Below are 11,436 nucleotides of genomic sequence, written 5' to 3'. Positions count from 1 at the left end.
GGGCACCAGTTCAGGAGTCAGGAGGACCCAAGTTTAAATGGGTCAGACACTAGGCATTAGACACCAGACTAGCTGGGTGACCCTGGGGCAAATCTCTTAATCCTGATTGCCTCATATCCAGGACAAACATCCCCATTCATATCTGACCACTGGAAGAGAAAGTGAGACTGGTGACTTAGCACAACACTCCCCTCACTCAAATCCAATTCACATGCATGTTATGGCATCACCTCTCTGACCTCGTGGTCATCTTCAAGAGACAAAAAACACCCATCATCATCATCATCGTCATCATCCCACAGGATAAATAGGAAATAATCAAAAGAGGAAAAAGAAAAGAATTTAGTGGAATGGGCAGGAGGCTCACTTCTTTCTTTACCCTTCTAGCATCATGATTGATTTTTGCATTGAGCAGAATTCTGAAGCCTTTTCAAAGTTGTTTTCTTTGATGAATTTATCTCATTTAGGCATCATTTCTATATTAATAGCTCTTAAAATCCCTAACTCCAAATTTATTTTTCCATTCAAGCTCCATATCTTTACCTAAAGGACATCTTTTGGATGTACTACCTTGCAAAAAATGCTAAAAATAAAAGAATGTTTTTAGCTTTATAATGGCAAAGGGGAAATTTTTTAAATGGATAGAGCAACTTAAAATATAACAAAAAATAAATTAAAAATTAAGGATGGATTATGATATTGGGTAATGAAGTGGTTACAATGCTAATCAACTATTTCACTTATACTTAAAACTCTGCCAAGAAGTCTGATCATCCACCTGGAAAGGGTAAAATAAAAGTAGTTAAATGGTTAATCATTAGAGAACTGGAAATCATAAAAATTGAGATTGTGAAAGAATACTTAACTGCCTTGCCTTCACTGAGTTCAAATCACCAAACCTAGAGTAAAGAAAATTTATATATGTGACTGCTAATCTGTTTGTTAGTGGTCTTTGGTGAATGGAAGAAGTGCCCTGCTATTTAAGACTATCCTGATTTAGACAGTATTTTTCAATTAAAATTTTTTTTATTCTCTCCCTTTTCCTTCCCCTCCGTTCCCATTAAGAAAAAGAAAAGAAAAACAAAACCTTTATAAAAATAGTAAAGAAGCTATGTTCTAAAAATTGTCTCATTCTGCTCTCTAAGGACATCACCTCTCTGTTAGGAAGTGGATAGGATGAGAGTCTGTTTCATCAAATGTATTCTGAAATTATGATTAGTCATTCATTGATCAGTTCTTAAATCTTTCAAAGTTCTTTGTTTTTACAATGATGTTGCTATATAAATTTGATATTGAAATTTCCACCCTTTCCTTCTGGTTTTGAGCTCTGGAGCCAAAGTCTTTTCTCTTCAAATACCTGAATATCATGCCCTTTCCTCATCTTCACCCTCTGGTAAATGAATTCAATTTTATACTGAATTTATCTTGAATCCTTGGCCTCCTTATAACAGCTCTTATACTTCAGGCTTGGATTACTTCCTTCCACACTTGCCACCAAACCAAACTGGAGAAAAAAATCCATAAAACTGTAGACTGGGACCATTACAATTTTATGTTACATAAGATTACTTTGGCAAAGCAATCCTTTTACACTTCCCTAATTGATTTGTTATCTCATTTACCACAGTGGCTTTTCCAGATCTTTTCATCCTTCCTTAAATTTCCCATGACTTTTCCTTTGCCTGTCCTTTCAGATGAGAATTTTGCCTCATATTGAGGCTATCTGCTGAGAAGGCTCTCTTAATACTTTCTTCCACATTTCACATCACCTATTTTTATTTTTTATTTTTATTTTTTTGGGTTTTTTTTTTGCAAGGCAGTGGGGTTAAGTGACTTGCCCAAGGCCACACAACTAGGTAATTATTAAGTGTCTGAGGCCACTTAGAACTCAGGTACTCCTGATTCCAGGACTGGTGCTCTATCCACTGTGCCACCTAGCCACCCCGACATTTCACATCACCCAGATGCCTTCTAACACTATTTCTCTTTTACCCCATCTCACATGAAGAGGAAACTCTTCTCCTTGCCATGGTAAATACATGCCTATTGTATCTCTTCTCCAGAATATTTGCTCCATCAATCATCCCTCCTCTCTCAGTAATTTTCAGTCTTATCTATTGACCACTTCCCTCTTGCTTACCAACAGGCTGAAGTCTCCCTCTTCAAAAACTCCTCACCTGATTTGTCTATCCCTGCTAGCTGTCATCCTATATCTCTTCTTTCTTTTTTGATTAAAATCCTTAAAAAGACTCTACAATTAATGTCTCCATTTCCATTCCTCTCAATTCTCTCTTTTGGTTTATTTATTTTATATTATTCCAATACTCTTGTTGTGAGAGTAAACATAAACCCCTCTCCCCCCAAAAAAGATAGAGAAACTTCAATAATAGTGAGAGAGGGGAAAAAAAAGTATACTTCAATCTGTGTTCAGATTCCAAGGGCTCTGTCTCTGGGATGAGTTCTTCTTCTTTATCATAAGTCCACCAGAGAAGTTACTTCAATATCTCTTCCCACAGTTGCTTTTACTAGTTGTGTTTCCCTCTACTCTATTCCTCCCCACTCTCATTTATTCTGTTCTCTCTCTCTCCTTTCACCCTGTCCCTGCTCAGAAATGTGTTATATCTGAGCACCCTCTCCCACAATCTTCCCTCTCTTCTGTCACTTACTCCCCCCCCCCCCATTCCCCCTCATCCCATCCCTTTCCTCTTATTTTTCTGTAGGGTAAGTTAGATTTCCATACCCTATTAAGTTTGTATATAATTTCCTCTCTGAGCCATTTCTGATGAGAATGAAACCTCGCTTATTCCCTCCATTCCACTCCATTGAAAAAGCTTTTTCTTGACTCCCTTATGTAAAATATCCTAGCCCCCTTTTCCTCTCCTTTCCCTTCCTCCCAGTACTTTCCTTTATCACCCATTGACTTTGTACCATATTGTTATATTCAGTCCTTCCTGTGCCTTGTCTATATATGCTCCTTCTAACTGCCCTTATAAATGAAAAAGTTCATATGAATTATCAGTAGCTTCTTCCCATGCAAGAATACAAACAGTTCAACCATTAAGTTCCTCATAGTTAGTCCTTCTCATCTACCCCTCTATGGTTCACCTGAGTCCTGTTCTTGGAGATCAAACTTTCTGTTCAGCTCTAGTTGTTTCAATAGGAAAGTTTGAAAGTCCTCTGTTTCATTGAAAGTCCATCTTTTCCTCTGAAACAGGTTGCTCAGTATTGCTGGCTAGTTGATTCTTGGTTGTAATTCAAGCACTTTTGCCTTCCGGAATATCACATTCCAACCCTTACGAGCCCTTACTGTAGATGCTGCCAGATCCTGTGTAATCCTGACTATGGAACCTCAGTAGTTGAATTGTTTATATCTGGCAGCTTTTAGAATATTTCTCTTTTATTTGGGAGTTTTGGAATTTGGCTATAATCCTGGAAGTTTTTCTTTTGGGATCTCTTTCATGGGGTGACTGGTGAATTCTCTCAATTTCTGTTTTACCCTCAGTTTCTAGGATCTCAGGGAAATTTTGCTGTATTATTTCTTGAAAAATGGTTGTGATTTTCAGGTAGCCCAATAATTTTTAAATTATCTCTCTTGGATCTGTTTTTGAGGTTAGTTGTTTTTCCAATGAGATATTTCACATTTTCTTCTAATTTTTGGTTCTTTTGGAATTGTTTTATTGTTTCTTGATTTCTTGCAAAGTCATCAGCTTCCTTTAGTTCCAATCTGCATTTGAAGGAGTTATTTTCTTCAGAGAGCATTTTTGTCTCCTTTTCCAGTTGGCCAATTCTGCTTTTTAAGGCATTCTTCTCCTCATTTACCTTTTGGGTTGCTTTTTTCCATTTGGCCTAAACTGTTTTTTTTAACATGTTATTTCCTTCAGTATTTTTTTTTTGTATTTCTTTCACCAAGCTGCTGGCTTGGTTTTCATGATATATCTTCATCACTCTCATTTCTCCTCTCAATTTTTCCTCTACCTCCCTTGTTTTTCCAAGTTTTTTGAGCTTTTCTATTTCCTGAGCCCCATTTTCTATTTCTATTGAAGGCTTTGGTTCCAGGAGCTTCAACTTTGTCATCTTCTGAGTGTATATTTTAGTCCTCCATGGGACCATAATTTTCTATGGTCAGATTCTTCTTTTCTATTGTTTGCTCATCTCCTCAGTCTATGACTGATTTGCCACACTTCTAAGGCTTTGGGAGGTTTTTGAGACAACCTACAGGTACTTTTAATTCCTCCAAGGTCTTATGAGAGGCTCTGAGTGCTCTCTTACCTGTGCTCTGGTATGTGGATGACATCAGGCACTCTCCTCTGCCCTGGAGCTATGAGGAGGGTCCTTGCTCCACTTTGGTAGTATGGAGGCCCAAACTGCAACCTGGATCTGAGTTTGGGCAAATAGCAGAGTCCTGCCCCAGGGAGAGCAGAGAGACCTCTGCAGTCTCCCCCATCCCCTTATTGCCTGTGGATTGGGAGCTCTAGAAGTGCTGGGTGGCTCCACTGATTCCCACTGCAGGTTCTCACTGCAGGGCTGCTCTGAGGCCAGTACTCCGAGCTCACTCTGGTGCAGCAGAGTTCTCTCAACACCCCTTAAGGCTGTCCCTGGGGCCAAGAGGTCTGGAAACCTCACCACTGCCACAGACCTAGGTACCCTCAGGGACCCAGGCACCCCTTGGGATGTTCCTGGAAAGCTGGAGCTGGTTTGTTCCAGTTTGATTGTGCTGCAGCTGAAGCCACAGCTACAGCACAGCACAGCCCCCATCCTGGTGAAACAGACCTTTTCCTGCAGAACTTCTAAGTTATCTTGGACTGGGAAATTGTATCACTCAGTCTTTCTGTGGTTTCTCTCTAAATTTTGGCTAGAGTCATAATTTGACAGCTTTTGGAGTTTTTTTTTTTTGGTGAATGAGTTTCCAGGAATTCCTGCCTTCATGCTGCCTTCTTAGCTCCACCCCCTCAATTCTCTTTTAAATATATTATTTTTTCCAATTACATATTGAGTTTCCAACATTCATTTTTGTAAATTTTTCTCCCATCTTCCTTTCCCTCCCTTCTCCCCAAAACAGTAAGCAATCTGATAGAGGTTATATATGAGCAATCATTTAACTTTCCTCTTAACTCTTGCAGTCTGGCTCCCAACTTCATCATTAAATTGAAATAACTTTCAGGGCGGCTAGGTGGCGCAGTGGATAGAGCACCGGCCCTGGAGTCAGGAGTACTTGAGTTCAAATCCAGCCTTTGATGCTTAATAATTACCTAGCCGTGTGGCCTTGGGCAAGCCAACTTAACCCCATTTGCCTTGCAAAAAACCCTAAAAAAAAAAATGAAACAACTTTCTCCAAAGTTATCAATGGGCTCAGTTTCCAGATCCATTGGCTTTTTCTCATTTATCATCCTTGGCCTCTGTATCTACTTTTGACACTGTTGATTACCCTCTTTGATACTTTTTTCTCTATAGATTTTTATAACGTTAATCTCCCCTGGTTCTATTTGTCTAATGGGTCTTTTTCAGTTTCCTTTGCTGGATTTTCAATGAGTTCTTGACTATAAACAATGGATGTCTCTCAAGACCCTGTCCTGGACCCTCTTCTCTATCCCTCTGTAGTATTTCACTTGATAAGCTTTCTCAAGTCTTCCAATCTATCCCTAACCTTTCAACTGTCTCTCATCTCCAACTGCCTATTGGCTATCTCAGACTGTATGTGCTATAGACATCTTGCACTTATCATGTCAAAAACAACTCATTATCTTTTCCCCTAAGCCTAATTTCTAATTTTTTTTATTCTTGTCAAGGAAACCACCATTCTTCCATTTTGCACCACGTTGGTGGTATAGACCATCATCTCCATATCCAAGCCTGGACTATTGCAATAATTTTCTGGTTGGTATTCCTTCCTCAAGTCCCTATTCCAATTTTACCCTCCATTCATTTGTAAATCAATCTTTTATGCACTTTAGCATATATGATCAGTAATTCCCAATCACTTCTGGTATCAACTATCAAATTCTCCATTTGGCATTTAACACCCTTTATAACCTGACTCCTCCTTCCCTTTCCAATCTTCTTTTACTTTACAATCTACCATAAAATCTGCAAGCCACTGATACTAGCCTCCATGTTGTTCCTTGAACAAGATACTCCATTTCCTGGCTTCATGAATGTTTACTGACTGTTCCTTATGTTTTAGAGACACTCTTTTTTTTTTTAAGATTTTTCAAGGCAATGGGGTTAAATGGCTTGCCCAGGGCCACATGGCTAGATAATTATTAAGTGTCTGAGACTGGATTTGAACCCAGGTACTCCTGACTCCAAGGCTGGTGCTCTGTCCACTGCACCACCTAGCTGCCCCAAGACACTCTTTCTTTACTTCCATTTCCTGGTTTTCAAGTCTCATCCAAATTTCATCTTCTACAAAAAGTCTTTCACAATTCCCCTTAATGCTAGTTCCTTCTCTTTGAGGTGAACAACAATTCATCCTGTATATGTCTTGTTTGTATGAATTATTTGAATGTTGTCTCCTCATTAGACTGTGAGTTCCTTATGGGTAGAGAATATCCTTTACATTTCATTGTATCCTGTGAGTTTAGTAGAGTGCTTGGTATCTAGTAGGTATTTAATAAATGCTTGTTAACTAACTAGAGTATACTTCCCTGAATGCAGCCCAAGATCACATTAACCTCTTTGTCTACTACATCACACTACTGACATATTGAGATTGCCATTAAAATTCTCATATCTTTTTAAAAACAACTTTTTAAACCATGTCTCCTTCATCTTGTGATTTTGAATACTACATATGGTATAGGACCATCTGCCATGAGGACTAAGTTAGGATTCTGGTGTCAATCTATATATTAAATTTTAGCAGAGTTTAATTTCTTTTTGAGATAAAAATTTAAGTAGAATCTCTCAGAATTTATTTCTTGTATATCCCCTGATATGCATGCACCTCAACTTTAGAAGTCAGTAGTTGAATCTATGTTTCTCCATCTTTTCTACAAGAATTATATGATGAACTTTATCACATGACTCTCAGATTACCCTTAGATATTCATTTAAACCTTGTCAAAAAGGAAATAAGGTAAGTTTGACATTATTTATTCTTGATGAAGTCGTGCTGATTCTTTGTAATTACTAATTAGCAAATCAATAAACATTAGATACATTTATTAGGTGGGCCAGATATTTCTCTTTCTAGATCTCCACTAGCCATCTCATTAATAATCTTCTCTTGAATTGATTTTGACTATTCTCTTCCATTATTCAAAAACTTTGACAACATTCCTAGATTGTATGGTATAGGAGACATAGCTAAGACCAGTTTTCATTGATTGGGGCTCATCCCAGAGTATGGGATACAATTGCCCTTGACACGGGCTTGTCATAAGGCATGGAGGGGTTAGCAGCGAGATCCAGTCTACTGACACCACATGGGAGTCCCCCATCTATGTTACTCCATTCACTTCTTGAATGCCTCTTTTTGTATCTCTAATACTTAGCACAGAGCCTGTCACTTAATAAATATTTATTGAATACTGACATTTTTTTATTGATGACCCAGGAGAACCATATTGTCAGCACAAGAAAAATGAAAGTAAATTGACTTAGCTCATTCAGCAACTAGCGAAGACTGTTTTTCAAGTTTTTGAACTCTTGGATTTTAAAGACTTTTTTTCAAGGAGAGGCACAGAAGATAGTCAAATATATAAGGAATTGCACAAGCAATCAGCTAACCTAGAAGACCCCCAGTAGGTATATAAGGGCACCTCAGTTTCCATAGGCATTTTGGGGTAGACAACTGAAGGGAGGGGCATTCTTCCTTGGTTCTAAGAGGATGGAAGTCAATTAACAAACATAGATTAAATGGCTTACTATGTGCATGTGTTGCTAACAATTAGATTTGTATTTTTCAATGAATGCAAACTTTATTCATCAAAATGTGCAAAGAAATACCCTCTAAGAATTAGTCACCACCGGGTTGTCTCAGAGGTTCTGATTGGTTTCTTTCATACCGGACTTGACTGTATTTCCTCTCTGCCTAGCTGGAGACCTTGTATCTTCTCTTTGGGATAGTGATCTGGCAAGTCTATGCAATCTCTGTCAACCAATCAGTATTGTCCTCAAGTCAAGATGAATTTTAAGTAAGAAATACAAGAACCTGTGCTACTGAGATCAATGTGCCTCTGGTTTGTTTTTATATTTTTAACTATGAATATGCCAAAGTTGTTCCCACAAAATATGATTTGTAGTTTACTTTTAAATTGCTGATAATATCATACTGCTTGCCTTCTCATGGGGAGGAGGGAGGGCATGAGGGAGGGAGAGATTAAATGAATGTAAAAAAAATATTTTTAGTGTATTTGGGAAACATTTAACAAAATAAAATATATTTTAAAAGTACTTATAAAGTTGCATATAATATTTTTATCTATTTTAGAGGGTCTGTACATGTTGATGAACTATTTAAGAATATACACATTACTTAATCACATCTAAATATACAAGTTTTTTATCATATTATTGAAAAACAACTTACTCAAAGCAACTCTGACACAAAATGGAGGTTTAAGTCAAAATGGAATCTTTTTTTTTTCAGTTTTTACAAGGCAATGGGGTTAAGTGGCTTGCCCAAGGCCACACAGCTAAGTAATTATTATGTGTCTGAGGATGGATTTGAACTCAGGTACTCCTGACTCCAGGGCTGGTGCTCTATCCACTGCGCCACCTAGCCACCCCAATGGAATCATTTTTACTAAGTTGACAAAGTATTTTATTAAGGTATTAAAACTTATTTTCACATTATCATTCATATTAACAAATGACAAACATTGCTCTATAACTAAGATACTAAAACTTTATCTCCCAACAGCCAGGTGTTAATATTAAACTCTGGGGTACAAAAAGGCAAAAATAGTCTTTGCTCTCAACAGGATGAATGACTGAATAGAAGATATAGACAGAATAGGTGTAGGTTAATAGGAAGATACTTAGCAACTGGGGAAACCAGGAAAGGTCTCTAGTCAAAGGTAAGATAGGCACTAAGTCTTGAAGAAAGTCAAAGAAAATTAGAGGTGGAGGGAAGGGGGTATGTCAGTCCAGGCAGAGACAGGAGATGTAGTGTTTTTCTAGTCTTCAGTTTTGTTCATGTTCAGTTATTCATTCAAGGGATCATTAAATGTTTCCCAAGGAGTAATTCTCATGGACATAAATTATTCTGGATATCAGCTTATAAAAAAACAGCTTGTAACAATTCTAAGAGAGCTGCTCAACAAGGTAATGTTTTGCTCTGAAAAGTGGTGAATTTCTGTCAGTAGAGGCACTTAAATAGAATTACATGCAGAAGTCATTCGTTCTTGGGGGGGTTAGATGAGATGACTTTTAAGATCTCTTAAAATTCTAAGATTCTAAGTAAATCTATATTGGATTTGTCTTCATTCTGTTGAGAAGTGCCTTCCTGAATATAGACAAAGGTTGCACTCTGTAACCTTACTGTTTTGATCAGGAAACTTCCTGATTAGTTCTTATATAAAATGGAGAATGGAAGACTAAAACCCTAGGAGTCAGTTGTATTTGGTCAAGTCCTTATTGACTTGTAGCTTGCTAGTGATTGTGATCAAATCACTTAACCTTTCCAGCTCTCAGTTTCCCCATTTGTAGAATGGGAGTTGGCTTAAATGTGCACTAAAGTTTTGGAATTCTATGATTAGGTGAACTTTTTATCTTGGTATCTTTTTAGTTAAAAAAAAAAAGAAGAAAGTCAAGTCTGATATTGCATGCCTATAATTGCTGCTACTGGGGAGGCTGAAACTGATGGGTCACTTGAATCTAGGAGTTCTGAACTTTGGCATTAACAGCAGGATCTGACCTCTAAGTAGAAGAGACAAAGAGACAGATAAAGAGACACAGAGAGAAATAGAGATAAAGTGAGAGGAAGGAGGAAGGAAGCAAAGAGGGAAAGAAAAAGAAAAAAGAATTCTATCTCCCTTATCTTCCCTATTTTCCCTCTTCCTTCCCCAGAACCCATTTACTCTCTAAACTTCAAATGTTTTCCCTTGATGAAAAACACTTAGTATATTCTCAGTTCTGAAATGAAAGTAGTGGTCTATTGGTTATAATCTCTGAATTTCTTGAAATTTCTTTGGTTTCTTTTTTTTTCAGTAATTCAATAATTTATTCATCTTAAAAAAGTGTGTAAAAGTATATAGCTCTCATCCATAAGGTATATATGAATGACATTTAAAATGGAGGTTTTTTTATTATTGTTTCTTATCAGTCTTTTTAGTGTGTTGTACCAACGATATGCTGTAGTTTTTTTTAAAAATGAATTTCACATATTTTTGTATTCTTTCAAATTGTCTGCTATATATAAAAGAAGCTCACTGCAAAATGCTTGAAGGAAAAAAGACGAAAATTCAGAATTTCCCAGAAATGTACATTTACATTTAAAAACAGGTTCTGAAATATACATACACACTTGCGGGAACCTCAGCTCCAACCACAGTTAAGAGTTCTGATTTCTGCATGATCACCAAAATTAGAAATTTAAAAAAAATAAAATAACTTCTTCACTCTATAGCAAATCCAGGGCTTGTACACTTCAGATTAATTAAGTAAAAAAACTCACAAGTAAAGTAATGCATATTTAAGGGAAATAATATATAGACTTTCACAAAGAAGTACATAATAAGATTTTTAAAAATCTATTGCCAATCATTTATTTTGCACAAAAATGTATAAATATGTCACCAGCTTTTATTAACTCAAAAAAATTAAATAAAAATGATACCAGATAAAAACTACCCTTTACTGTCTTTTTTAAAAATAATTTTTTTGTGTTTTTTTTCCCCCTTTTTGCTTAGAATTGGGTTTCTGGGGGGAAAGCCCCTGCATAAAAACAGTCCATTAAAAAATTCAGATGAATTCTGGGAAAAAACAACTCCAAAGTGGTAAAAGATTACAAATGTCTATTTTACAATTTGTCTTTTCACCAAGGTAAATTTTTATACAAGTTTACAATCTTCATGTTTTTATGAGCTTCAAAGGCTTCAAAAAGCCTTGAGAATTTTCCTGATTAAGAAAAAAATAGCACTGGAATATATATATTCCAATTTTTTTTTTTGCAAGGCAGTGGGGTTAAGTGGCTTGCCCAGGGCCACAAAGCTAGGTAATTACTAAGTGTTTGAGGTCAGGTATTCCTGACTCCAGGGCTGGTGCTCTATCCACTGTGCCACCTAGTCGCCCCTACTGCAATATTTTTAAAGTCAATTCTACACTGTATACATTAGATACAAATGGTTTGATATATCAGATTCTTTTTAACCTATACATTGAGGAGATGCCCTGCCCTCCCCACCCCACGGGTGCCTCAGAGAGTAAAATAAGCCATTTACATGGTTACTTCTCTGCTTTCACATTCCCACTGTACAATAGACTTTTTTCTTT

Source organism: Macrotis lagotis, chromosome X (assembly GCF_037893015.1).
Source record: "Macrotis lagotis isolate mMagLag1 chromosome X, bilby.v1.9.chrom.fasta, whole genome shotgun sequence".
In the NCBI taxonomy this organism is placed as follows: domain Eukaryota; kingdom Metazoa; phylum Chordata; class Mammalia; order Peramelemorphia; family Peramelidae; genus Macrotis; species Macrotis lagotis.
Note: the sequence above shows the minus strand (reverse complement) of the source record.